The sequence below is a fragment of the Engraulis encrasicolus genome, chromosome 24, assembly GCF_034702125.1.
Source record: "Engraulis encrasicolus isolate BLACKSEA-1 chromosome 24, IST_EnEncr_1.0, whole genome shotgun sequence".
NCBI classification, from domain to species: Eukaryota; Metazoa; Chordata; class Actinopteri; order Clupeiformes; family Engraulidae; genus Engraulis; species Engraulis encrasicolus.
In genome coordinates, this window is record NC_085880.1 from 27830266 (window position 1) to 27850575 (window position 20310).

At 43.0% G+C, this 20310-nt stretch overlaps 1 protein-coding gene across 1 annotated transcript in view; it reads left to right on the forward strand.

Annotated features, from left to right (window-relative positions):
- Positions 1 to 887, forward strand: part of lrmda (leucine rich melanocyte differentiation associated) — a 264754-nt gene extending 263867 nt beyond the window's left edge. Inside the window, exon 7 of the mRNA XM_063191103.1 lies at positions 1 to 887. This exon is cut by the window's left edge and continues 430 nt beyond it. The gene's annotated coding sequence lies outside the window, so the exon portion shown is untranslated.
- Positions 888 to 20310: the final 19423 nt, after the last annotated feature.

Below are 20310 nucleotides of genomic sequence, written 5' to 3' on the forward strand. Positions count from 1 at the left end.
CAGCCCCAACGACCAGCCATCTCTTCACCCTTCACCTCCTCTTTCTACTCCTCCTCCTCCACCATCACCATCACCAGCAGCACCACCTCCCACCCCCTGCGCGTCCCACAGCTCCTCTCCTCCCTACTCTTCTCCTTCTCTCTCCTCTCCTCCCCTGTCTTCTCTCCTCTCCTCTCCGCCCCCTCCCCTTTCTCTCTCTCTCTCTGGACTGACTGACAGCTCCGGCCAAGTGCCTGCGCTGACAGGATGAGCGCCATGATGGATTGCCTGGCCCGGCTGCTGCTCACCAGAGGTCAGGGGTCACACCTGAGGCTTCATTGGGCATGCGCCAGACAGCCAGGGCGACAGGGGAGAGAGAGAGAGAGAGAGAGAGAGAGAGAGAGAGAGAGAGAGAGAGAGAGAGAGAGAGAGAGAGAGAGAGAGAGAGAAAGACAAAGAGACACAGACAGAGACAGAGACAGAGACAGAGAGACAGAGGCCACTCTCAAAGTCAAAGCTAAAGTTAAATCACTCCGCACGGAGCCTCAGTCAGGCCAGTGGGGAGTCTGTCTCTCTGTCTCTGGCTTTTCAATTCCCATAATGAGTTTAGGCCTTTGGTGCAAATGTTCTTTATTTCTCCTCTCCCCCTATGTTTTTTAATTTTACATGTTTACCCCTACTTTTTGCTTATAACTGTTACGGCTGAATGGATAGTTAGAAGGATATCAAGGATTTTCTGTAAAGAAATACTAGATTTTGTTGACTGTTTAATTGCTCAAACAATGTTTTGAAGACTCATGATGTATGAGATACGTGTATGAAATACAGTATGTCATGTAAATGTATTGATTACATTAGGTTTTAACTTGCGATTGAACTCATTCCTCTTAATGAGATGGAGATTCATGACTAATTTGAGTAATTATTATTATTATCATGGGTAATTATATTTGACAGACTGATAAAAACATAACACTATGGATCTAACCACTGTTTTTAATGACGGACAAGCATTATTTCTTTACTAGTGTTTTTCATTGTACCAATTCCAACTCATTCTTAGTTGTATGTGGGCTATGTATAGATCTCTGACCGTAGCAGTGAGGTGTGTGAGTGCGTGTGTGTGAGTGCGTGTGTGTGTTTACATATGTGCGCGTGAGTGTACAGTGTGTATAGTATTTATGTGAGGATTAAGACTGGTAGGCAGGCACGCATCGCCAGGCAGCTGCGGAATGGTGATGTTCGAGGGCTGCTTTTCTGTTTTGCGCGTGGCTCTGCTGAACTGAGTTGAGAGTTGAGCTGAGTTGAGTTTAGCTCCACTGTTCTCAGTACAGCGCTGTCGGCCATGCTGGTGGGAAGAGGAGAGGCTGCGGTGCGAAGGTGAGAGGCTGCAGCCTGGCAGGCCAGCGCGAAAAACGAGGAGAGAGATGGAGAGAGAGAGAGAGAGAGAGAGAGAGAGAGAGAGAGAGAGAGAGAGAGAGAGAGAGAGAGAGGTAGTAGATGGAGCGATAGATAGCTGGTGCGGGGGAAGAGAGAAGAGCATCGTGGCCCTATAACACACAAGAGCCTGGAGGAGAGACTTAATGAGGAGAACTCTCTGAGCGGGGGAGGGGAGCGGAGGAGAGGTGAGTAGAGGAGAGGAGGTGAGAGGAGGAGCTATAGTGCCACTAGCTGCCCGCTTCAGCTAGTGGAGGTGGAGGAAGAGGAGGATGAGGATGAGGAAGAGGAAGAGCAGGGTTAGGGAGGAGGATCGAGAGGAGCAGCAGTGGGGGATGGATTTGGAGAACTTTTAGCATTTTTTCCTTTTTTTATGAAAATCATGAAAACCCATCTTTTCCCATAGGTTAAGCCAATATACTTTTTCAGCTTTCTCACAAACTTTGTACAACTATGTTATTTTGAGGCAATGCATTGTTTAACACAATCTTAGTTTGTTTTACATGCCAGTTTTAAGAATCTTCCGTGAATTTGGAGTATGATTGCCTTAAGTAAGTCTTCAGTGAACCCAACAAGTGATACACAATCAGTTGTGCCTTTTGATATATATACTATATTATACTGTAGATATAGTACATGTACAATGTCTGTCTACCTCTGTGCTTATTATGTGAGAGACAAGTCAAATTATATTACACATGCTGTAGATAACACATCTTTATTATCAAAATAGTGGTTATAACCCACTACTGAATTTTTATTCATGAATGTTGACATTAGTATTATTCGTCAGTGTATGAAGATTAATTTCTGATAGTTGTATTCCATTATGTCTACAGTATGTCATGTTATTTGATCAGTTTTTTGGATGTGGATATTTGTATCTATTATGCTGAGTTGTGATGAAGAAATAAATTATGAATTTTTATGTTGATTTAATGATGCTTTTATTCATGTGTCTACTTTGTTACATGAATGTAATTCATATACAGTATTTATTATATATATTTATTATATATTATTTATTATTATATATTATTTATTTACGTAGTTGGTTCTCAGTTTTTGCAATGTCAGTTCTGTCTTTCTGTTAGATATCTTTATGGGTAAAGAAAAAGTAAAGTAGGCCTATATTGAAAGAGTTGGATAAGTATGGCCATGGACAGGAATTAAGCCTGAACTTGAATACATAACAGTAGGCCTATATCAAGTAGCCTATCTATCAAGTCAGCCAAAGTGCTGAGAATTTGTAAGATGTAGGTTCTATTTTCTAACTTCCTCTTTGTCTACAAAGTATGACTCAATCCAAGTCACCCATATATTAAAAAGACCTCCCCAGATTTTACCTGTGATGGTAGTACTAAGGTGTGAGGCATGCACAAACTACTACTACTACTGCTACTGCTACTACTAATAATAGCAATAATAACAGTATTAAAAATAGTAATAATACAACTGAGCAGTAATCAGTGTATCATCTGTACATTTGTGTTACAGACCCCTTGGTCATTACCTGGATTTATTTTGTTCTTGAAAATATAATTGAATTTCAACAGACTTAGCACTAGGCTAGGCATTATTCTCATTATTGACAACAACAATAATCATAGCTCATTGAACAGGTTTGCCAAATGTTTCTACTGGTATCATGGCAGTTGATAATGCAATCAAGTCCAGTGGAGGATTCTAACATCAGAGTTCTAAAATTCAAATTCAAAATTTGGAGTGGAAAAAAACTGGCAGTTGGTCAGGGTCCTTGCTGCCACACCTGTGCAGCTTCTGGCTGCTAGAGTGGAGGAGAGCATTGTGACATCATCAGCCTTGCGGCGCAGGCCCGCTTAATAATCTATGTATAAAACAGAGATGTAACGTATTAGTGACAAACACATATGCATACACTAAGCTGTGTGTTACAGAGACAGTGTGTGTGTGTGTGTGTGTGTGTGTGTGTGTGTGTGTGTGTGTGTGTGTGTGTGTGTGTGTGTGTGTGTGTGTGTGAGTGTGTGTGTGTGTGTGTGTGTGTGTGTGTGTGTGTGTGTGTGTGTGTGTGTGTGTGTGTGTGTGTGTGTGTGTGTGTGTGTGTGTGTGTGTGTGTGTGTGTGTGTGTGCGTGTGCGCAACAATCTTTTTCAGGTCATCAATCTTGTAGGATGCCTATCTATGGCCAAAGTGATAGAATAGAAATCTTGGAGAAATATTGTCAGTACCAATGTGCGCTTTGCATTGCATTTGATGCATTGCATTTCCGTTGGGAACCTATTTTTACAGTGTGTGTGTGTATGTGTCTGTGTGTATGTGTATGTGTCCATACCAGCGTAGATAACATTGTATGCATCTGTTGAGACACCCATGTTGTTGTTGTTTTTTTACTGTATTGCATGTGCCTGTTGTTGCTGTGTAGGCCTATGTTTGTGTGAGAGTGAGAGAGTATGTGAATGTACACAGTATGCATCTATGTTTTCTCCCTCTCCCTTTTGACTTGTCTTTGGCATTATGAGTACGTTGGAGCCCTCCCCGTCCTATAAGGCTTATATGCCCAGAAATTCCCACTGGCACACTGTTCCTTAGCGTGGTCACTAGTGCCGGCGTTTCCAAATGACAAGGTTTGTTTGTCCGTGTTGTGATATGCTCAGAGGAAACCGGGACTGACAGCTGGAGGAGACAGGAAGAGGGAACCACAACAAGTCTCCCCACTGCACCCACTCAGCCTCCCTCTCCCTCTCCCTCCCCTCTCTCTCTCTCTCTCTCTCTCACACACACACACTCTCTCTCTCTCTCTCTCTCTCTCTCTCTCTCTCTCTCTCTCTCTCTCTCTCTCTCTCCCATCTCTCCGCACACACGCACACACATACACACGTCAAACACACACACACACACACACACACACACACACACACACACACACACACACACACACACACACACACACACACACACACACACACACACACACACACACACACACACACACACATCCCCCCAACAAACAAACATAAACACACACACACACACACACACACACACACACACACACACACACACACACACACACACACACACACACACACACAAAATGTCATCTCTCCCCTGGCTGCCTTCGCCGCAGCCATTCTGATGAAAAGAACAGACATTTAAAACTTTGTGACATGTGTCACAGACGCTGCCATTGAGCCAGTGCTGCTGATGTAGCCCGAATTGACAGCCCCCGAGCCGCCGTCGCTGGCTAGGGGACACACCGAGTTTGGTGTGTGTCACTTCCTATCCTCATCACGCGGCCTCCTCTCCTCTCCTCTCCTCTCCTCTCTTCTGCTCTTCGCTTCTCCTCTCCTCTCCTCTCTCGCAAGGCTTTTCACAAATATAAACAGCATTATGGCTAGGTAGGAGGAAGTGCAAGCAAGCCGGTAAGACATATGCTGACATACGCCTGTGTGAGGAGGAACAAGAGGCAGACAGAGAGGGAGGGAGGGAAAGAGGGAGAGAGAGAGAGGGGGGATAGAGAGAGACACAGGGAAGCATGGATGCAGTCTAATAATTGCAGGCTGAGCCTCAGACAACAACCTGTGGGCAGTGACCTGTGTGAATGGTGTGGCACAGCTGGGGGGTCCTGCTGGGGCCAAACATGGTGGCATGGTGTTGCTACGGACAAGTCTCACACACACACACACACACAACACACACACACACACACACACACACACACACACACACACACACACACACACACACACACACACACACACACACACACACACACACACACACACACACACACAGATTATATTTTATAGTATAAATTCAACATTTTGACTCCACACTCTTCTTCTGGTTGGTGGTGGTCCTACTCTGTGGTGGATGAGCACTGCAGAATTGACTGTGCACGCACATACACAAACACACACAGACATACTGTACACAAAAACTGGAGATCGGCTGCACTCCCTGCTGCACATGCTGGTGCAAGTAGCAGTAGAAGGTAATGATGCTTTATTATGTTTTTTTCCCATTGTGCCCATTACCCTTATGGTACGGATGCCATTTCTGTACTACAGTAAATGTACGGTATATATTTATTGCATTAGCTACTGGACAACTCTGAGACCTGTTTTCAGAGTACTATTTTATTAATGCAAATCATATTAGCATTACAGTTTTGCAATCAACAAGAAATACACTACTGTACCACTACTACTACTACTACTACTACTACTACTACTATGGAAAATATAATTGCCTGATGGTAATGCTTATCGTCATAACCCTAACCCCATAATTCAATCAGTAAAATCTGCAATAGATTGAATTAAGTACATGTCAAATTAGTAATACTTCATCCTATAATTCTTGTACTAATAATACTTAAGTAGGCCTACTGTATAAGTACCAACACATAGTGGGAATAAAGGGAATGAGCACAGGGGAGAGGAGAGGTCCCTCCTGTGTGATCTCTCTGTGATCTGTGCTGGTGTGTTGTGTGATCTCTCATCTGTGCTGGTGTGTCTGTGTGTTGGGAGCCTACAGCTTCAGACACCACACCGCCCCCCGCCCCCCACCGCCCTTCTCTCCGCCCTATTGGGGCCCCAAATCAGACTCAGCTGTGAGAGTGTCACTGGGGATCTGGCTCCATGGCATGTGATGTCCCCACCCATGAGCTCTCAATTGCCAGCCTGATTGACAGGAGTCAGCCCAGATGGATGATTGACAGCGGCAAGCTGACAGGCCTGACCAACCAGGGAAGAGGAGGGGGAGGGCAGAGAGTCCGATGGCTAAGAGCTTTCACAGACCAGCACCTAAGGACACAGGCTGTCTGTCTGTCTGTCTGTCTGTCTGTCCGTCCGTCCGTCTGTCTGTCTGTCTGTCTGTCTCACTGACTCTGAGTGTTTCTGCCTTTCTGACTTTGTGTGTGCATGTGTGTGTGTGTGTGAGCGCGCGCGTGCGTGTGTGTGTGTGTGAGAGAGTGAGAGAGGAGAGAGAGAGGGAGAGAGAGAGTGTGTGTGTGTATGTGCGCATGTGTTTTGTGCACGTGTACCGTATGTGTGTATGTGTGTGTGTGCGTGTGTGTGTGTGTGGAGTATTGTGCAAAGGGTTGAGTGGGGGGGTGTTGGGGGTCTTATTTCCGCCACGGTTTCAGATGAGTAACATTTGTCACCGGCAGGGAGGATGTTGTAATTAGCTTGTCAGTCTGCTTTAGGCTGAGCTAGCTCTCTCTCGGCTAAGAAAGATGGACAGACTGCCACGGCGCCTGACAGGCAGTCGATAATGTGGCAATTAATGTCATAAATAATTCCACTACCAATTATATCAAAATGGACTCTCGCGCTTTAAAAAAAGAATAGCGTTCCCTGATCATTTCCTTGAACAGCAGGTACAACCATCATTTCTCTCCGTAATTATGTCCCTCTTTATATTGTGACACAAAAGGACCCTTTTCAGCCCCACATATATTTTTCAGGCCATGATGGTGGCGGGTAGAGACAAATCTATGGTAATTTATGCTGATAGCTTTAGCTTTCAACTCTATGCACTTCTGATTAGTTTCAATGCATCCTCAAATGTCACGGTCAACTTAAGAGGGGAAGCCTGTGAAACTGTGTCGTTTGGAAAACATAGACGTTATTAGGTTAATCAATTAAGGGCTTGGATTTTAAAGGTTGCCAGAGCTCACATGCTAACTCTGGAACAATCGATCTCCTCCGCTCCCATTCTCCCCGGTGTGGGAAAGCAGAGTTTCTCATGCATTCCTGTGGCTCAAGCTCGGGCTTAAACCATGCACCCAGCAGCACATGCTGTAAATATAACATCATGATCACCACAGCCATGCAAACAAACAACACCAGGGAACTGCTCTGTGAGGCAGAGAGGGTGCACATGATAGTCCATGTCATTCATCCAAGCATACTGAGTTTATTTATTACTAGACCATGGACAATGGTATTGTATTCAAGTATTCAAATTAAAATGGGTATTGAAGTATTACAAATAATCCAGAATTCATAATTCTGAAATATCTTACTTTCCATGCAGAGTGATATCTTAAAATCTAATTTCAAGTATTGTTATGTATCAGAGATCATCAGTAATCAGAAATCCAATTGTGTGTGTGAGTGCAACCGTATCTCGTGCCATTCGTGAAATATTTACGAAAAAAAAAACAGAACAAATCAACTATAAGCTTCGTGGTGCCGTCACAATAGGCCTATAGCCTCATTTGCCGTGGTTGGTCGTGAGTGATGCACAAGCAGTGAGTGATCCACAAACAGCACTGTATTACTGGTAGGCCTACCTGTAGTAGAAATGTTGGGATTGCTTTTATGATGCTCCTACAAGGCCTCCTTAAAATGACCTATTTATAATAAATATTTTCTTGTTTTCCATCCAAATGCTTGTCCTATAGTTGTAACCATCGTAAATTATTGTGTGTTCCGAGGGTATCTCTAAAAGCGAAACGATGATCCAGATGAAATAAAACTCTGGCTGTCCTCATGCTCTGGTGCCTCTCATTCCCCGCTAGTAATGGCTGCTTATTTTTCCCCGTGTAAGTTTACGATTATTAATATCGTGTGCCAGCACAATCTGATGGGGTAGTGCGCGTGTCATAAATGGCCCTACTTTCCAATGTCATTACACTGGAGGGCCACGGAAATGGACGAGCAGATAAAAGCAGCTCATCCGGGGCGAAGCGTCAGTAATGTTGTGTAAAACACTGTTATACACGTCACATGTATCTGCCGTAGTTGGCTGAGAGGTCGTCGTCCCCAGCCGGCAGCGGCCTGTAATATACCGCCGAGCGAGCACTAGAAGAGCGGCCCGATGGCCCAAGGTCACGTCACTCTCAGCTACATAATGCATGAATTCCTCCCGCTCCTCTAGTCGCCCGCCCCGCCGTCCAATCATGCGCCGGCCAACCTTGGGATGAAAATTTTACTAAGTAAATCAGCGGGCTCGCTGGCATTTCTATTAAGCCCCAATGTGCCAGTGACAGAGCAAATGAATAATGCTAAATTACGGCCTGCCGCCGTAAATCAGAGTTTACGACTGGAGGTGAAGAGCAACTCGTCTGGGCTCGGCAGTCGGGCCGGTCAGCCGCAGTTATTTGTCTTCTTATAAAACAGAATATTTGGAAAGTATTATTATGGCCATAAAGCACTGGGTGTTATTCCCGCTGACCGGCCGTGCTTCTCTTATTGCACAGCTCACAGTAATTACAATGCCGGTTATGGCCGCACGTCTACTATATTTGGAACAAGGATTTAAAATGGCGGCACTTTGTCTCTTTGGTGTTTGACTTTACCAGGATCTTAAATCATTTACGGCACAGCCACTCACATCTGATGACAGTTAACAGGGATTTTTAAAAGCAGAATAAGAGTAGTAAGGCCCTTTAATATGGGATAATCGGGTCGTTGAGCAGGTGTGCACAGTGACTGAAATTGTTCGACACACAAAATGGCTTTGTCGGGTTTAATCAGTTGATGTGAAAAATACAATGTATAATTGTATGATCATTTTTGTCGTTTGTGGTTTTACTGATTGTGCCATTGTGTGCTTGCAGCTGGAGTTCATGTGCCCAAATGTCCATGTGCAGTCATCCGATCTTCTCCCATAGATCTGTGCGGTGCTGGGCAGGGGCCTAAAGCTTTGATTTGACATGCTTGACTTCAAAAAGCAGAAGACAGTGGACCAGAAGACAATGGTGGAAAGATTGGCATTTGCTCACATTTGAGAAGTCATTTTGGCATAGCCACTAAGCATGACTCCCTGTGTGTGCCCTATGGAGGTGTAATCTACCAAACAATGCACTCACTGTCACACACATCTTCCCAACTGCCTAGTTTTACTGCACAACATCTGCAGAACATGCTTTGAAATGTTCTGTTTTTATGTCACAGCAGTCACAATAAGAAGAGACACCCTAAACAATTTATTTCATGTATCTTATCCTCACGCTGATGAGAACATACAATATCTGAAAAACATGTCTGCACCATCCTTCAACAAAACAAGATGTCTCCACAGAGTGTTGTGTTGTGGGGAGTCTGTGCAGGCTGGTGACTCTGGCTGTGAGGCCTGGGAGGGGAAGTCATGTGGCATCATCTCTGGGCAGGGGCGGAACTATAGGAGGGGCGAGCAGGGTATTTGCCCCTGGGGCCAGGGACCTCCCAAATTGGTGGTGGGGGCCCTATTATGACTTTGGCAGGCCGTATGGGGGGGCCCTATCAGTATTTTGCCCTGGGGCCCAGTGTACAATTGTTCCGCCTCTGTCTCTGGGCCGTGGTATTTACCATGACCCTGTGTGATCACGTCGGCTGAGGGGTGCGCTCAGGGCACGGCTGGCTCCAAATGGTAGAGAGCTGCCTAGCTGGCCTTGCCTCGTGACAGTGACATATAGAAGCATCCGGAAGGCTGCATGACACTCGGCTGCAGCTAATGACAGCCAAAAGGTGGACATTTTGTCTGCACGTTTTCGCGTGTGTATATGGGGGTTGGGGGTTGAAGGTCAGGGAAAAATGAGATGGGGGTGTGGTGGGTCTGTCGTTCAGACACCTTTAAGGATGCCTAGATATTTCAGACTGTCTTGAATGATCCCTAAGGAAGGATAGCTTGAAGTCGTCAAGTCGCCTACCGGTAGAAATAAAAGCTTTGAAATGCAAACACTTTACTGCTTTCTCTAATCATGCATGTACTATGGTTAAGATTCTGATGGTCACAGTGGCCCTTTTTAAAAAATGTTCTCTGTCTCTATCTGTATGTCTCTCCGTCTGTCTACTTGTATCTCTGTCTCTATCTCTGTCTCTGTCTCTGTCTCTGTCTCCTGTCTGTATGACAGCACTGTCTGCTCTATTGCATTAACTTTTCATCGTTTTGCTGCTGCAGTGTCTAAAAATGACAATCTAGCATTTGAGTAAGTGGGTGAAATGGAAGGGGATGCTGTATTTGGGGAGGGATATTAGGGGTCCTCCTCCTTGTCACGTCGGGCTGAAAATTGTGTTTTGCCAGCATGGTTATTATTAATGAGGAAGAGCAGGACATCAAGAGGACACACACGTCTCACACGTTTCCCCAACAAATTGCCTTTTCTCTTTTAATAAAGACCAAATTATATTATGTCTGGCAGAATTTCTTTGTGTGTTTTTGAACCTTGAATGCAGTTTAGAAATGGATCCTGTGTGCAGCAAGACCTATGGCAGACAACCCCCCTTTTGTTTTGTGTTGAAATTAGTTTTGATTTCGCTACAATGTGATGAAGTGCTATGAAAATGAGACGTGTTAAATATTTACATTTTCTGTCTTATTATTCCATTGCTTCTAATTAAACCGTACGACCAAACGTGATGACTGCTTGTGTGTTTGACACAGAGCACCGTCAATACACAATGTGATACTGTTTAAAATGCTGAGAAAATGAGGCATTTGTTAAATATTTCAATTTTCAGGTGTATTATTTCATAGTTCCGACTGACCAAAATTGATGACTGCCTTTGTTTGACACAGACAGAACACTGTCAAAACACTGCTCACAGCAGAATATCTGTTCTCACAAATCTTTGTGTGTCTTTCGTGAGTATGGAGTGGATAAACAGTATCCATGAACTGTAACATTTGGGTATTACCGATTCTGTGGGCTGATAATCCTACCAAAAACCATGTTTCAAAACATATTGATTGTAGGCGCGCAAACGGAAAATCCCTACAGCGAAGAAGGGTGCGGGAGAGGTGATTGCAGCTGTGTAAAGACAAATGTGTTTCTCCCCCATTCTTCCCCCGAGGGCACTCCAATGAAATACTGTACAATCACCCGCAGATAATGAGGACACACTCAACACTGAAGTTTCATGAAAAATATTTTTACACACACACACACACACACACACACACACACACACACACACACACACACACACACACACACACACACACACACACACACACACACACACACACACACACACACACACACACACACACACACACACACACACACACAATTTTGCTAACTTTTTTATGCTGTTGTTTTCTCTCACATATCCACCAAAGTTTGGATTGAAGACTAGCCATGTTCCCTTAAAGAAACATCCTTGAAAGATGCTTGCTTTAGTCACTCTCAATAACAATCTTCATCATTGTGTAGTGCATGGTTTGCCTATCCTCTCTTCTCATTAACACAGGTATTTTCACATTAAATTACATTACATTACACTTATCTGATGTTTTTTTTATCCAAAGCGATGTACAGTTCTTGTTTAACTTACTGGGTATTGGTACAGTCCCTGGAGCACTGAGGGTTAGGTGCCTTGCTCAAGGGCACCTCAGCCATGAAGTGACATAGGGAGTGGAAGGATGGAATACGAACCTGCAACCCTCTGATCTAAAGCCCATCTCCTTAACCACCAGGCCACGGCTGCCCCGCATTTTTATAAGTACAGGTAATCTCTTAATACTCCTCAATTAGTAGAATTTTTCCCTGGCCAGTGGAAGACCCCCCTTGCTGGGTGATGCTTGCTTTCTGTACTGTAACCCGTTGATAACACAGACTCTGGATCCATTACATGGACAAGGCTTAACACTGCAACCGCCAGCTGAGCGCCAGGGGAAGAGCTCTCCTCTGACAAGCCGGATCACTTAGACAGCTGGAGACCAGACGCTTACACATAATATAATCTTTCCCTACAATAATATAGCACCCCTACAATAATAAAGCACCTTCAAACAATGCAAATCTCTTGTTATGTCAGATTACAATAGGGGGTTAATTGTTTATCACCTTGTCTTTTTACATTGGTGGGATTTTTTTTTTCTTTTTAGCTGTATCCCATGCAGTTTTTAAAAAAACTAATTATACCAGATTGTATAATGGCAAAAGCAATTTCAAACAATCAAGGGTGATTCTTCTCCCCTCCTTTAAAAAAAATTATTTTAATGACCTCTAAAGATCCACAGCTCTATACCGACTCAATTCAGCCGTCAGATGATTCAGACATCGCCTGCCACCTTTCCTTTTCCCCCTGGCCCTGAGTCTGTCTACGTCTCTTTCATTCTTCCTTTCTTTCTTTCTTTCTTTCTTTTTGCCTTTGTCTGTGAGAGGAGAGAGCCCGATTGAGTTGTCATGTACTTCTAATAGGCAGCACAGAGAATCATTAGTCTCCTCGCTCTCCCTCCTCAGCTCAGCTGCTGCGCTGACTGACTGATGGGCATTTCACTCCAATCATGTGAGATCACCACCACCACCACCCCCACCACCACCACCACCACCACCGCAGACACCACCGCTGCCATCAGGGCTGCTGACAGCGTTGATTGGGCCCTGGGATAAAGCCATGTGAACGCCCCCCCCCAGCCTGTACATGTCTATGAGAACCCTATTCTGGGCCCCCTCTCTCCCTGGTCCCTGGACAACTGGTCCGGTTGTCCTCCCTGTCGACTTCCCTGCTGCCGCCACTACCTCCCCCACTGCCTCTGCTGCCGTCGCCACGGTGACACTATTGACATGGTGTCAGTGCTGAGGGGAGATGGCTTAATCAGCTGGGACACTCTGGCCATTGATTTGACAAGGCGGCGTAATGACCTTCTTGTTTTCGTAAAGGATCTATGTTTATCCGCCCGTCCGCCAGCCCCGGCGATGTGCTGTGCCACTATCATCATGGGTTACTATTATCATTGTCTCAGATGGGTGGTTGAGAGAGGACCCCCTGATGGAGTGTGTGTGTGTGTGTGTGTGTGTGGGGGGGGGAGGGGGGGGGGGTGGGGGGGGTAAGAGGAATGGTGTTGGATGATGGCTGCATGTCTCTGTCTGCCTGTCGTCTCGTTAGCATCTGCATGGAAGCTGAAGACTGCTAAATAAATTACCTTTTTGTTTGTGTAAGAATGTGAACGAGAGAATCTGAGGTTTTTTCTTTGTTGTCAGAATAAGCATGTCTACACGCCTCTATCTGCGAACGGGGTCACTGAGACTTGCTGAAATTAATTTGAGCTCATGTCAAATTGATAACAAATCCCTACTTGGCAATTGTGACAAATTGATCGTGGGGGGTGGCGACGGAGCTCAATAGTTGAGAGTTCTCCGTTTCATTTACCTAGCTGACAATCCACTTGGAAAATTGTTTTTGATTTGCTGCACCTTATCGATGTGGCAAATGGTGCATAATGTCTACACAAATATGCTTCACAGTCACACTTGACAGGCATCCTGGCTCCTGTTTGAAAGGTGTTTTTTTTCCAATTGTGATTTGAAGCCCACTCCTCTGCAGTTTACAATAGCTTTTCCTCAAGTAACCTTTGAGCACTAGATAAGGTGTTCAGGTGTACCTAAACTACTGATGCATTGATGTATTGGCCTGACATTGTGTTCGACTTTGGTTCTTTATTTTTTAATACTGAGTCGATGACCCTTTTTTATCATTTCACTACATGTAAGTGTATGTGAACATTAAAATATGTTAACTTTGAAAATCAGTACTCGTCAATACCAACTCTCTTGAATGATTCCAACAACATGATGTATCATTTAAGATGTTTCACTGGCAAAACTGACAGGAGGAGTTGCAACTTCTGTTTTGGGGAAATACAAGGATGATACTCAATAAATATACGTGGTAACACTTTAGAATACCTATTCACAGCTTTATAAACATTAAATAAATAATAGGGATGGTACAAACCGCACCGAAAACCGAAACCGTACAATTCACACACCATACCGAACCGTGAAATGCAGTCCGTGGCAAACCGCCATTCATGTACTGCCCAGAAAAATATGTAAAGTAGAGATTCTAGGAGTATCTTACCCAGTCTCTCTGATTAATACATTAGTATATAAGACCAATCAGAGGATGACACAATTAAAATCACACCATTTTCACATTATAAGCCTATACAAACCATATGTAGGATATTTAGTGATAAGTCTGATTCTATTAGCCACTTGAAAGAGGGCATTTGAAAGGCTGACGACAGCTGATTCAACTTGCGCATCATCACTTTATAATTACAGTTATATAAATAGGGTTTAATATTCCCAGTGCACCATTTATCATGAACTAAAAAAGAACCGTAGAGAACCGAGAACCGTGACCTTGACACCGCGATATGAACTGAACCGTGAATTTTGTGAACCGTACCACCCCTAATACATAATGAACTAATTATCAACAAAATGTTTACAAATGTTTATAAATGGGCAAGAAATACTATGTTAACACAGCAGACACAGCACAATCGCATCAGTCCTGGAAGTTTCTCCTCCAAAGACCAGAAGGCATGAAACCACATAAAACTCACACAGTAGAAGTTGATTCCCACTCCACTGCAGTTGTTGTTTGGTTATTAGTCATTTACAAACATTTGTAAATGCTTTGTTAAATGTCAATTATTATTAAATGTTAATAAAGTGTTTATAAAGCTGTGAGTAGGTAGTTATTCCAAAGTCTTACCATATACTTTTTGCAAGGTCTAGCTGAAATTTGAAATGCATGGCTTTTTGTGCGTTACATGGCTTTGAATGAAATGCTGACCATTAGAACTGACAATTATGAGTGTAGTATTATAAAAAGGTATGTTTAAAATATTGATTGGCCGCTTAAGGTGGTATCTGAAGATGGCGTACAATTTTGACAACCGGATATATTATGTTGGGTAAAAGCTGATGAAGGGGAACAGATACTGTACAACCGAATTGTAGAGTGCGGATGAAAAGAGTCAGCAAGTAGAGCAGGATTAGCTAGCTGTTGAACTAATGATTAGAGTGTTAGAGAGGCTTGTAGGCTTGAATCACACCCATTCTACCATATAGAAGGCATCTGGGTAAAGAGTGGTTGGATAAAACTGCCAGTTAAGTGTATAATGTAATGATAGTGTATTTCAGCTACAGCCTTTAGTTGGGCCATATTTGTGGTGTAAGCACCTAGGGATTTAGGGGATGTAAGGGTGCCACGGTGCTTGTGATCAGCCCAACCTTCTGGCCTCTTTCTGTCGGCCTGCATGTCACCCAGTATTGGCATCCTGACTGTGTGTGGCGGAGGCCATGAACAGCTGTGTAAAATCATGAATAATCCACATGATGGGGTAACTGCATCCCAAGGTGAGATTGTGTGGTGTGTGTAAGATTCTTTTCATCCACAATGATCCTAAGGTCAGACTGGAGAGACCACTGGAGGGGTGGGATGAGAGAGAGGGAGCAGTGGTGGTGGAGGTGGCAGAAAGTGGTCCTCTAGATAAAGTCATGGAGAGGATACACTGATACAAGAGAGAGATAATGGTGTTCCATTGTCATTACAGTGCCAATTGGAAGGCGAGGAAGGTTATTGTTGTGTAGCTCTTCCCTTAGTGGGGTGACTAATGCTGTGCTGCTGCAGGGAAGATGGGGAGGTGTTTTTTTTTTTTACTGAGCTTATTCCATTTGGGCTAGACGACCCATGGGATACAGAAGGGCATGCAAATACATTTGATAACAAAGAACATACCGGTACATTTAATGATATAATAGCTGCCGGATCTGTGAATGCTAACAGTAATTATGGCAGGATATACGAAGGCTATAGCCCTGAGCCCTGAATGTCAAATTCAAGTTCGATTGTTTACAAGACGTGTGTCTGGTAAAACAGGGAAGATAGAATTCATCTTTGTATTTGCTAAATAGAAACTATTCTTCAAGTCAGTGTTTTACCCCCCCCCTAATTTTCAATTGGCATGACTTGGATAACACCTCAGATTCTTGTAGTGTGTTTGTGAAAATCTGTATGTTTTGATCCGTCTCTGTGAGAGAATGGACCTCGTATCGTTTCTTTTTTGGTAAACATGCTGCCAAGTTAAATGGCTGATCAATCAATTTGAGTAGGATCGATCGCAAGAGCGTTCTGCCTGCATGCGCACACCGTCAGCCACTTTATTGTAAATCAATCATTTTGAAAACATCTCACAAAGGGGGCCAGGCCCCACTAACAAGCCATCAATTTCAGCTGCCCCCATGTGCCACCATTACCCAGGCAGGCAGGCAGGCCTCCCCAATCAGCACAGCACCCAGCATCTGCTCCGTCTCCATCTCCCCAGCGTGCCTCAGCCTCAGCCTCAGCACCGGCTGCCTTCCCTCTCCTTCCCCTCAGCCGCAAAGCAGAGCGGGGCAACAAGGCAACAGCCCAGCCTCCACTCAGAACCGCTTGGCTTGACATGCCATGCAGCGATTCCACCACAGCCTTCGCAGCACAGGTATGTTGGCATTGATGATTGAACTTTTGTAAGAGAGAACATTTGTAAGAGATAATGATAGCCAAATTTCCCTCTTCTAGCTACTGTAGGCCTATAGCCTGGACTGGAGTATAAGGTCTTTGAGGTAGAGATGGTGTTATAACATTCATGGAGTTTTTACAGGGTGTGGGTAAGTTTATGGTCATGAAAAGTAATGAAATTACACTTAAATATTTCAAACAACTGTACATTAGTGTAACGGACCCTTTGGTCATTACCTGGATTTATTTTGTTCTTGAAAATGTAATTGAATTTCATCAGAATTAGCACTAGGCTATATTCCTGGAGAATATAAATAAATATGAAAAAGTGGGCTAGCCTTTTATTGTGAGCATTATTATTGAGGGAAAAAAAGCAACAATCATAGCTCATTTGACAAGTTTGCCAAATGGTTCTGCTGGCAGTTGATAACGCAATCAAGTCCAGTGGAGGATTCTAACAGAGTTCTAAAATCAAATTCAAAATTTGGAGTGGAAAAAAAACTGGCAGTTGGTCAGGGTCCTTGCTGCCACACCTGTGCAGCTTCTGGCTGCTAGAGTGGAGGAGAGCATTGTGACATCATCAGCCTTGCGGCGCAGGCCCGCTTAATAATCTACAGTATGTATTTAAGAGATGTAAATTATTAGTTACAAACAGGCATGTACATACAAAATATGCATACACTAAGCTGTGTGTTACAGAGTTACAGTGTGTTACAGTGTGTGTGTGTGTGTGTGTGTGTGTGTGTGTGTGTGTGTGTGTGTGTGTGTGTGTGTGTGTGTGTGTGTGTGTGTGTGAGAGAGAGAGAGAGAGAGAGAGAGAGAGAGAGAGAGAGAGAGAGAGAGAGAGAGAGAGAGAGAGAGAGAGAGAGAGAGAGTATTGTGCAATAAGTTGTTACTTCTTAATGATTAAACTTAACTGTTATTCTGTGTTCTTAAAGTTTTTGGCAACACTTCCAAATAAAGGGGCTGCAATAAAGAGTAGGCTAAAGCAACTATTAGGCTACCTAATGTTTAAGTAAGAGTTGATATTATTCCCTAACACTATGTTAAATAATTTATTATTTGTTATTAATGCATATTTTTAAAAATAAAAGCATGTGTAAGTTAGTGACTATTTAGCAAGTACAACATAATACAAAATAGCCAGTCAGGTGCCTGGGCTGGGAATCAAAACAGTAGGCCTAGGTTTTGGTCTATTCAGTCAATTAGGCCTATAGTCTGGTCTGGATTGCATGGCATAATTAATTTAATTCAGTGTTATAACAGGATAAGAACAATAGAATAGCTGTCTCCTATGCTAAAAAATGCATGGAAATAAGATAAACTGTGGCAGATTTGGTCAATGTTTGAAGCGCTATATGTACAGAAGTGTGAAAGATGTCATGTTTCTAATGTGTAATGTGTAGGCTAAATACTTGTGGGTGTGCAATACAGCCACACAACAGCAGCAGGGCCGGCCCTTGGCATAGCCTGTAGAGGAAAAGGCTAACGGCGCCACTCCAGTAGGGAGCGAAGCACCAGAGAATCAGGGATGGAAAAAAATCTAACGAATCTAATTTTATTTAATCTAATCCAATTTTAAGAGTCTAATACATCATCACAATGAACAGAATGAAAGTAGGCTATATCAACATTAAAAAACTTTGTGAAAAAACAATGCCTCATTTGCTGCCCTCCTACACAGAGGTTAAATTGTTACCATATATTGTTACCATTTCTTCCCATAAAAATACTGCGTTGCCACTTAAAGAAATTCTTAGTTGTCACTTAAAGAATACAGTTACAGTACCTTGTACTCGTACAGTCACTGCACTGACTGGACCCCGTCAGCTGTAGCACAAGTCAGCTATTAAGTTCAACTGAAATGCTATGTAACATTCTCTAGTGACTAGTCTAGTCTCTATATAACGATCTCAAACTGTATTCTGGGACAATGAATTTAATGCTTAAGTAATGTTCCATTGTGGTGCCTGTTTTCCTATGATTTAACGCTGCAATGAAAGTGCTGCCTCTTAAAAAAAAAAAAAAAAAATAGCGTGTAGGGGGCGCTGAACTGAAAAATGACATCCAACACGTTTTTAGAACACAAATACATCCATTTTAATCTGAGAAAATACAAAAAGAAACCATGTACAATTTATGTACAACTTTTTGTACAAGACAGTATATTTATCAGCAGGTTTTTTTTTTTTGGACAGAGTCAGGTAGATCAAACTCAGCACCATCATGTCCTCCTAATTCCCTGTTAGATCATAAACTCCGTCCGTCCGTCGGTCTGTCTGTCCAATCCCTTCCCCTTCACGACTGCTCTGTGATGAGGATGCTCCAGAGGTCTGTAGTAACTGCTCACAGAATTATGAATGTTCAGATTTTTTTTCTTCACTTGGAACAGAAAAAAAAGTTACTCGACATCTAATAGCCAGATGCAAATTTTTAACCTTAAGACTTAAACCCCCCAACGTTATACTCATTTTTTTTTTTTTTAACTTATTTCAGTTTATATTACAATTTCCACCAAGTTTTTACTGTGTTTTTTTTTCATCTTTTACAGCAGAGAGGAAGTAACAGTAATGCAACATGACAAAAAATGTGATATTATATTCTTCCTCAGTCCTGGATATGCTTTCGTTGGAAAGTGGATGCAGTCTTTTCAGCAAATGGATAGGCGAATATACAATATACAAAGACCAAAAGAAAACTTGTTAAGTACAGAATCTGCATGATCCAGTCATTTAGCAAATGTGGTCTATCAAAAGAGGTCAACATCTAAAGAAAGAGTTTCATATGCATTAACTAAGAAATTTCTAGAAAGTGAATGCCACTTTTCGCGTCAGCGGGACTTAGGTTATTGGGGCTCCCTTTGGTCTAACTGCACTGCCTAGCACTACACTGGCACAGAGGCACTGAGGGCTTGGATGTTCTCTGTGCCAGTTCTCCATACAGCTACGCAAGCCACATTTCAACGCTCTCTCTCCTGCTCTATTTGCCAACGACTGGATCATACTGACCACTGCACTGCCCATGGCACTTTAGACTTCTTAGATGGGTTGGGTCTATGCAAATCCAATAAAAAAAAAAATCATGTCATGTCACCTCCTTTTTGACGGAAATGTTGTTAGGGGAAAGGGTTATAAGCCTGTTTTTTTGTCTGGTAGATTTTGATCAGGGTCACGTGATTTGGGGGAGATGGACTGCATGTTAGGGGGAGAGGGGATAGGTTCATTAACCATTTTTAGATGGGTCACCAAATGTTATTTGCCTGCTTTTGCACTCAACATCGTTAAATTAAATTTTGAGGATCTAAATATTTTTTCTGTAAACAAATTATAAGCTTTTGTGACAGTTTCAACACAAAACAATGAACATTGTGATGGTAACACAAAAGTGACAAAATGGAATGTAAACCCTGATATAAAGATTCACAAGAACATTTTAAATTAAGAATGTTCTCCCAGATAAACAGAAACTGGCACTTCCCAAAGGACTCAATTGTACACGACTTATGTTCACATATCTGAAGGAGGTATGCCAGGTGGGTTCAAACCTCTTGGCTATGTGTTTCTCCAAATTATGCATGTTGGGTGTTTACAACAAATAATATTCAACGTAAGAACAAATAACGTAAGATAAATTTGTATTCTTCCTTCAATGTGTTAATGAATGTCAAATTATTTAATGCC